The sequence below is a fragment of the Prenolepis imparis genome, unplaced genomic scaffold (genome assembly GCF_030444845.1).
Source record: "Prenolepis imparis isolate NDT839.2.m4 unplaced genomic scaffold, iyPreImpa1.0 SCAF_10, whole genome shotgun sequence".
Classification (NCBI taxonomy): domain Eukaryota; kingdom Metazoa; phylum Arthropoda; class Insecta; order Hymenoptera; family Formicidae; genus Prenolepis; species Prenolepis imparis.
In genome coordinates, this window is record NW_028141168.1 from 14,962,522 (window position 1) to 14,972,645 (window position 10,124).

The following is a 10,124-nucleotide window of genomic DNA, read 5'->3' on the forward strand; positions in this document are numbered from 1 at the left end:
GCGTGTCTATTTTTTTTTTTTCGTTGCGAGGGAGGCCGAAATTAATCTCGTTGTTTGTTCGTTCGGAGATCGAAAAACCCGTTGTGGTCCAGATCGATTATTCTTCGGTGTGCGCGATGTTGTATTTCCAATATTTTCATTCCGATTTATTTCCAGTCGCTCCTTCCTCCTTCTAGTCGTCCGCGAACAGGTTTAGGCTTGTGTGCTCGTACAAATAAATTTTCTGGGAATTGCCCGGTATCTCTCGTAGTCGTCGTTTTGCGCATCTGGCTTGCGAAAATTTTCGCCTTGACGAATAAGGTCGTGGAACGGAATCATAATGGGATGAATATTAATTTTGCAGTCGCGTGAATCGGGCTTTGAGAGAGAGAGAGAGAGAGAGAGAGTTTTATGCTCGCGAGCTTAATGGGTTGCCTGTCACATTCAACGCCGCACGAACTTTGGCTTATTGTTAGAAAGACGATGCACGTGCAAATGCAGCGCAAATGCAGCGCGACGAACGGAAAAAGTCTTTGTATGCGATATTCCGAACATGGAAATGCCAGTCGGATGATTGATCTTGCGGTTAATTGCGGTCTAATTAATTAAATGACCGCTCTTGTGGGTATACTCAATCATGCAAGTAAAAGGAATGTCATCGCGTAGTAACTATCGTAACTAGTAGTCTTGGAGAGATGCAGAGAATAGCAGATAATAGAAAATAGAGGATGCAACATATATTTCTGCAAAAGTACATAAAAATGACTAATTCACAGATAAAAAGAAAAGGATAAAGCCATGAATAATATTATATACACGTAGAAGGAAAATTAAATTATATTACACTGAAGTAAAGTATTTTATTGTCTTTATAATAAGCGAACAAAAGAGTAATAATAATTATATATATAATATAATATAATATATTAAGTATTAAAGAGAGATTTAAAGAATTTTCTTTAAAAAAAGGGGATAATATATAATATATTATGTTTTCTCATTTACTTACGATAATTTGACAAACTTGGTTCATAAGCGTATATTTAACTGATTGAGAATTTTATTTTTTATAATTATAAAATAATTTTGAAAATAATTTACTCAATTATAATATAGCCTTCGTCTGACAGTGTTGATAGAGCACAATTCATTTTAAACATTTTTGAACATACGTGCGGAAATTTATGCTCATATTTGAAGATATTACACAAATTATCTTCTCATTACTTTCACAAGGTCTTTCTTTATAGCATTCCGTTATACAGATATGCTAATTAATTTAAGTGAACATTTTTTTTCCTTTTTTTTTTCTTGTCGAAAAAACATTGATTTACTTTTCAGGAGATAACTTTATCCGTTATATTATTACACTTTTAATTAAATTGTTACCTAAAAAATATCTACGATTAATTTATAACTTCTTTATTGATTTATCGCTATATTGCTATTTTTAATATTTAATTATGAAATTTTATAGAACGTTTAACTTCTATCGTAATTATATATATTTTAATAATTACATACGATTATATATAACAATTTTTTCTCACTTCTTCGAATTTTAGTTTTTCTACAAATCAGCAATATGAAAAATATTATATATTTATTTTTCAATTAGTCTTTTTCTTATTTTTCTTGTACATATATACAGACAGAGATTATACAAGACATAAAGAAGACATATATATATAGACTTTTATATGTCCATACGGAATGTTTTTCGGTGCCCGGCTGTCTGCTCTCTCGTCCGACAAATCACAACTTGATTAATTGACTGGACCAGTCGGTTCGCCGGTTAAACGTCGCTCATTAGGCAAAAAACGTGATCCTCGATGACCTCCGAGTAAGGTATTACACAGAACGAAACACACTTTTTTTACGAGGTCCTAAATATGCTAAGCAGTTGCAAATACTTGGGAGACGCCCGGTTAAAAAAAAATTCTATCTGCGATATTAAAAAGAGAGAGAAAAAGGCACATCAAACGGTTCATTTACTAGTTTCTCCCCAATTCTGTAAATAGATAGATGGCAACGGCGAATAATTATTTAAATTTCGCGGATCATAGAATTGATTTTCGCCTCTCTCTAAGTTCTAATTATCTAATCTAACATTTTTGCATATAAGAAATTACGTATTTATTAACTTCAACTAAGCGTAAAACTTGATACGACGAAAGAGAGAGACACACAAATATTGAATAAAACATATTATCCGAAAAACTAAATATACTTTTTATTTAATATTCAATTTAATTACTTTATATTACAATATTATACAATATTATTATATTACAATATATTTCTCATTGTGTTCATTTTGCTTTCCACAGCGAGTTGATCTTCGTATTAGCTGTACTCATTGTCAGTGTTGTGCTTAGATGATTTTAAAATTACCTAGATAAAGATGAGATAAAAATATGTAAATTCATCTTAAATAAGATGAAGATGATTTTATTTTAAATGTATCTAGATAAAAGATAAAATTATATGACGATTCATCTAGATAACTTCCAGATAATATTATTTTTAAAATCGCGTATGTAAATAGTTAAAAAATGTAAATAAATAAAAATGTAATGTAAAATAAAAAAAATGGAAATTATAAAAGAGATATAAAAATATATTCATAGTTTTTTATTTATAAGTTTTTATCGTTTACTGCTCAAGTTCTACTATACTTAAAATATTTTCATGTGCTATGAAACTCTAAATCAAATTATCTGAATATTATTTTAGATAATTTAGCAAAGATAACACTTTTTTTTATCTAAGATACAGATATAGATCGATAATACATTTTTTAATTATCTATATAAAGATAAGATAACGCCAAAATTTCATCTAGATGATCATCTATATAATTTTATTTAGATAACAGCAAACACTGGCTATACTAGCTTTGACCTTTACTCAAGTTCTCTTTGACCAAAGATAAACAATTAACTGAATTAAACTCCAAGCAATGTGTAGCGTGATATCTACTTTAATTACCAATTTTATAGCAATGGCTCATTAGAAACAATGATCCATTAATTCACCCATAAAATTAGTGAAGTGTCTCGTAGACGAATTTAACTGATTTGATATTGGTATATGTAAACAATCTTTTTATTAAACAATTATTTTTTAAAAGCCATTTTGACTATGTTTGTGATTATTTTTAACTGTAAATCATTTTTCTTAAAAATGTTTGGATAAATTTTACCAGCATATTTTTCCAATTATATACATAAAATATTGCTATAAGCATCCGCGCAAAAAATTTCTCTTTCGATCGTATAATTGTTTGAAGTTGCATATCTTATATTAGTTATTCGATATCTGCTATCATTTATACATTTTATTATTATGTTCAAACCATGGTAAATAATTTTTGCGTTATTGACAGTTTATTTGAGTGTTCTAGAGCATCCTTTCATTATATATAGTACACAACTATCGATGGCTATAACGCGATATAAAGAATGCGGATCTTTTCTTCTCAAGACACTTTGTTATCAGAAAAACGAAAAATTGATAAAATTGGATGAAATATTTGATGAGATACTTTATTATAAGACCTGCACACACGAGATTCATAAATCTTTTTAAAAGATCATGATCAGTTTTAAATCGAGTTAATGCGACCTTCGGACGACGCGATGGTACAGCGGAAGGGAAAGGGATGTAAAAGAGGGGCAAATGTGTAGCCTCGTTGCACTCGCGTCCTGGTTACGCCAATAAACATTCCTGGTAATCGGCAACATATCGGACAGGCGGATCCAATACGTACTGGATGCAAACACGCGACACTCATATCCGTCGAGCTTTCCTGGATAGCCGCTCGAGCGCGAGAATGCAGTCGGTTGGATTATAGGAACGTAGCGTCGGTTGAAGCAGAGCAAATTAAAGTTGTACGCTACAGGTGCAGTGCGTCCTTCAAACACGGAAACGTAATATCGGATCGGAACAGTATTATGGGGTGAAATGGGGGGCGGAGGGGAGAGGAAGCAAGAAGGGGTTGAGGAGGGAAGGGATTGGGAATCAAACGCGTTGAGGTGGCAGGTTCGTGTCATTCTTTTTTCTTTTCCGCCCCAGCGAACATCGCCGAGAGTTATCCGTTAAAAGGGAGGAAGTGCGCCTCGAGATGGGAAGAACTGGAAAAAAAAAACGAAAATAGGAAAAAAAAGTAGTATTGGTCGTTGACGGTCTCTGAACTCTCGGTTGAGAGAGATTTCTTTATTGCCGCGCAAGAACAAAAGCCGATAAAAGATATTTATGGGGATTAGGACTATTCGTGTGTGCAGCATGTGAAAATGAAGGAAGAAATAGAGTAGGCATTATATTATATAAAAATTCTGTTATCCCCCCCTACATAAAAAGAATTTTTTTTAATAATAAAATCGTCGTTAATTGCACATTTGATATATAAAAGCGATCAAATTGTTCTACAAATTATTTAATATTGTAATAAAAAATTTGTTTTATTCGGATTTTGTTAAAATAGAGAAGTCTTGTTAAGCAAATTTGTTTGTAGAAACATTTTGCTATTAAAATAAAATAATAATCTATTTCCAAATTTTTCTCGTGGCACTGTTTTAAATGATAAGCAGAAGGAAATTGTATCAAGCTTCAGGATACAGGTGTGTCTTGAAATGATAACGCTGAATCCTCGCTCTAGTATAATCGTCGTATCACTTATTTATTTAACTATATTAATTTCTATATATATATATATATATATATATATATATATATAATTTTTTCTTTATATATAATAATTACATACAACGGTGTAACATTTATTATATTTTCGTACACCACTTAACATTTAATGCAATATACACATTTTCTTTTTTCCCCTCTTCTTTCATTTCTCTTCTCATTATCGTTACCGCTTTGGTTTTTTTAAAGCCAAAACCAAGGCTTACATATATATACAAGATAAATTATATAATTCGAATTATGGCGAATGAGATATGTCTTTTTTAGATTCGACGATAGAAAAATGTGGCAAAGTGCTATTTTTTTTAAACAATCCTACAATTTGTTCACAGAAATGCTTGTTTTTTAATGACTATCTTAATAAGAATCTGAAAATTAATTAATTTAAATATGAGAAAAAAACTAAACATTGTTTTATTTAAAAAAGAACTTGTGTGTTTTACACAAATATTATTGCATCTAAAAAAAAAATGAGAAATCAGGTATTATTAAATCGTTGAATCTTTTTCTGTATTTCCTATCTCCAATTATAAAAGAGACGTGTTTGAATTGTGTGATTCATTTTAGATATACATATGTATATGTGTATGACATATACATATGTGGACGATTTGATTCGTGTAGAATATTGATGTACTCTTTGCAGAGAAATTTGCCAGCAGGATCGATCGCATAATTGAGAATTCACTGTTCTCTCGAATATGATTATCTTATTTTTTTCTATTTTTATCCTTTCGAATCTCATCCTGAATTTATAGTGGATGCGAACGGGTAATATATAACCTCTTGCAGCAGATGTCTATATTCTCTATATCGAGGGATATATTTCTATCGATATTAGATCTACTAGACGGTCCTAAATCGTACGTGACATCGTTATCGTTATAATTAGTACCATACATAAATTTAACCATTGACATTTTGCTATCTTAATACTATCATTAATATTATACACGTACAATGTGTAAAGCGCATGTTCGCAATACATCTCTGTATTCAATGCACGTATATGAATTATGTGATTTTATATATATATATATATATATATGTATATATAATTTATAATTAATTTATATATGTATATATATATATATATAATTTATAATTTTTACATAATATATATTATATTCTTAGAATTTTCTTAAAACGAGAAACAAATAAGAGAAAAAATATATGAAATACATATTTTATATGTATATTGGCTCTCTTATTTATTTCTCATTGCATAGACAATTCTGAAAGTAAAGATGAGATTCAAAGAGATCTCTAGTTAAAAACGGGTGCCGTGAATGCAAAAATGTGAGAGGTATATTTTTTTATTTAATATCTAGAAGTTCAGATGAACATAAGAAAGATTTAAGCGTTTCTCCCAAGGAGATCAATGCGGACGAATCATTCGTTTTCTCGAACAAATCGCGTTCCACCGATTCCTTCACGTTCGCTCCTTCAATTACCCGTTTAAATAGCGTACTTCCGGATCAAACCGCTTCATCGAAATTAAGGTCGCGGAAAACTCTTTGCGAACGGATTGCATAGAGTGCCGAGAAACTTTTATCATTTACACATATAGATATCTTTTTTTATAAATTTTTTTTAGCGCTTTATTATAGCATTTTATTAAGAAGTCATAGAAAATTAGGATTAAAAAAAATGATTAAAATTATAATTTTTGAGGAGAAGAATAGGAGAAAAGTAAATATTCTTGTCATAATAATAAAAAAAATAGTTTTATATTAATGTGTTAAATATATAATAAGATTCTAATGTTGAGGTTGGTTTGTGAATTTGAGAAAAATTGCTACAATTTTATGAAAATATAGTCGAGTGTATAGTTTTATTTTTCGTTTTGGCTTTAATCGCGTAGCGTGTACAAAAGTACTAAAATGCACTGTGTAAACTTATGTAAAATATAATATTATAATAATAATTTAATGCTTAACTTTAAAAAACTAGATTATGCGAAAAATGCTACGTTTATGAAAAAACGACATGGTAAGTAACATCAGTACATATATAAGATAAAATGTTTGAGCAACAGCAGATTTGTACTTTGCTGATTTTTCATTAAAAATAAATTTTTTAATGCGATTGTTAAATCAAAATAATCGTGAAATAATGATCGATATAGTCTGTAAAGCCTCATAAATTTCATCAAATCGTTCTGTGTGAGAGTCAAGTTCTATATATATTATACTGTATAATATATATGTATATATGTTAGGTGTATGTTTTTCTTTCTATATAACTTGTGTGAGTGTATCAATTTGAAAGTTATAAACTTGTAAGCTGTGCAGAAGTATATGTGTTACATCAAGCTACACGTATCTAAAAGTTCTATAATTATCATATGTATATATAGGTATATGTATATATATATATATATATATATATATAATTATTATACTATATAATATTAACATTATATATAATATTAATTAATTGATTATACATATAATGAATATTTTCCACCATATTACGAGCAAATTGATTTATATTTCAATTTTATTTATTCTTATTTGTTTCTATGAATATTTTATTTTAGTTTTCTTCCAAAATTTGTAAGTTTGCCTAATTCGTATAAAAATCAAACAATTCTTATGATCGTATTAATTTAAATTTAATTTCGACTCTTAACATAATATAGTAATATTTACATTCTTACAATAAGAAATATACATATAGTTATTCTTTTTATTACATTTAACTTTTACATTAATTAATATAATTATTTATCTACATACTATTTCGTTTGCTTTTTCCATCATTTATATCATTTAAAAATATTTCTTAAATTAATCTTTATTTAACAACGTCCAAGTTTCTTTCGAATTTGAAATAATTAATATTCTTTGTGCAAATAATAAAGAAATAAAATGAATATACATTTTATTTACTTACGTGTGTGGATTTTGTTTTGAAAATATTTTTATTTTCCATTTTTTCCATTCAGTAATTATATGTATATGCGTGTGTTTATTATTTACTTATTGTTTATCTTAAAAATTAAATAAAAAATTACAATTTAATACCATAACAATTAAATATCAATTTAATATCATAAAAATAACAAAAACTTTCATTTTAAAATAAATATAGAAGAAATTTTATTATTAATCCATAAAACCGGAGATGTGTTTGCATGTATATTAAAGTTGTTTATGCAGCCTCTCAAAAAACTAATTTCTCTATTGATTTTTTTTACATTAAATAGGAATTAATAACAAAATTGATACATTTGATATATTTTGTAATGATATTTTGTATTTTAAATACTGCATTTCATTATGCATGTATAATAAACTTTAATTAATCTCGAAATTTGTATTCCACATGAGAGAAATGTATTCGTTCGAGTTTCGTTGCTCGCATGAAGCAAGCGTCTCATGTAATTTTACCAAAATGTTTCGAATCTGCATTAGATTTGTTACCAGATTCGGATGTTGAAAGTATTTTTCTACGCATTTTCGAGAGACAATTCGTTGACGCTGTATAATTTGTTTTTGATCCCGAGATAGATCTGTTTAACCGCGTTAATTATCGCCACAATTGCCCGGCATTTGACACGGACTAATTTCAGATTTCGTTGATTTAGAATCGTGGCTCGGTTACAATCATCACACTGTGTCATTTTGCCTATTCTCGCGATGCAATCGTGTACCCGTGATAATCATTATTTTGCCAAAGCCGCGCATTTCGCCAAAGTTAGTTACAAATGATTCGATTTGTGTCTCATTGGTAATCATTATTTTCGTATTTATTTTATTGTTAGTTTCATGAGGATGTCAAATTTTTAAAATTACCGTCTATCAAATATTTTCGGATTGCGTAAAAATTGCATTTCGCGATATATGTAGATTCGAAGTACTCGATTTATATGCGAGAGTATCTTCCTCGATCTGCAGTATTGCTGTTATAGGACGCTTTCGAAAAGTGTGTGCAGAGAATAAAACACCATTTTCATGTTTATACAGACAGATGGAAACTCGTATTTTGCGAAAATATCGTCTCCTTTCATTCTTTTGTTCTTCTCAGGCGATTATAAAATAGTCACTATCAACTAAATGAAATGTTATCCATTTGATATTCAGTACTTCACAATTATTGCAGAGAGAAATACTATTTGTATATGTAAATGCAAATATGTAAATCAGACTAAAGAACGTTATTGTATATACGGTTTTCTGTTTTTCGCCCTGAAATAACGCTTTTGCTCTTCGCGCTCGTGCGCGTTTAAGCACGCGACAAATTTGTGACGAAAAATAACGAAATAACGAAACTCGATTGTATTCAATTCCGAGTGAAAAGTATCAGAGATCGTATATTTTTCTCTCAATAAATATGAATTTTTTCTTAGCAAAATACATAATGTAGAATAATTTAATAAATTATTAAATGTATTTTAAAAATTATATATATATATATAATTTTTAAAATATGTTTTATATAAACATAAATATGTGACAAAAATTATTTATTAAACAATTAAGATAAACTTTATTTGAATTGAAATTTAAATCTAGATTTTAATTTTTATATGTTTCTGTTAAATCAAGATTATAACAAAGCGGGAAAAAAGATGATTAATTAATTATGCCACATTGTTCTAAAATAGAATATTAATAATGGTATATATAGAATAGAATTATATAAATATTTTATATGTGTGTGTGTGTGTATAAAAATATATATTTCTAAATCTATGTTAATCAATAGCTTTCACAGAAAGGTTATAATAAAATAGATCTTTTATAGATATCTCATTAATTTTAAAAATCAAAGATGTAAGATTATTATATTATTGTATAACTAACAAAATTAATAGAATTAAATCTATAGTTGCACAAAGATTAGAGAAGTTTATTAAAGGGTCTCAAAAATTATTTCGAGTAGCTGTCATATGACAATACTTTAATATTCTTCAGTGTATATACTATGTTTGGGTTATTAAACATTCATGACAAAATTACAAAGCGAGTCAAATTCCAAAAAGAAAGAATTTGCATGACACACATTTGACGTCAGTTTCTCTTCAGTTTCAAGGTGTAAAATACGGTCACCAATGTAGTGACACCTTTCCGAAACGACCTGCGCAGATGTTGTGGGTCGAGGTGACAGAGGGTATGCAGTAGACATCGAACCCGATATCCGATTTTCATGAATTATTCAGGAATAGTAGGATAAAAAAAAAAAAAAGAAAATTCGCGTTGTCAAGTCAACCGTGTCTCGTTTTAGCAACAATGCACAATAAGGTAGTCCGTCCAATATAATTTTTACTAGACATGCATCTTCGTACAATATAAGGATTATAAGAGTTTTATCGAATCGATTTTATATCATGTGTGCGAGAAAGGATGAACGAATATTAAATTATTCTTTGATAAGGTCGAATAAAGGAAGGATAAAGTATTATGTTGCAGCTGATGAAGAAATAATTTTTCTTA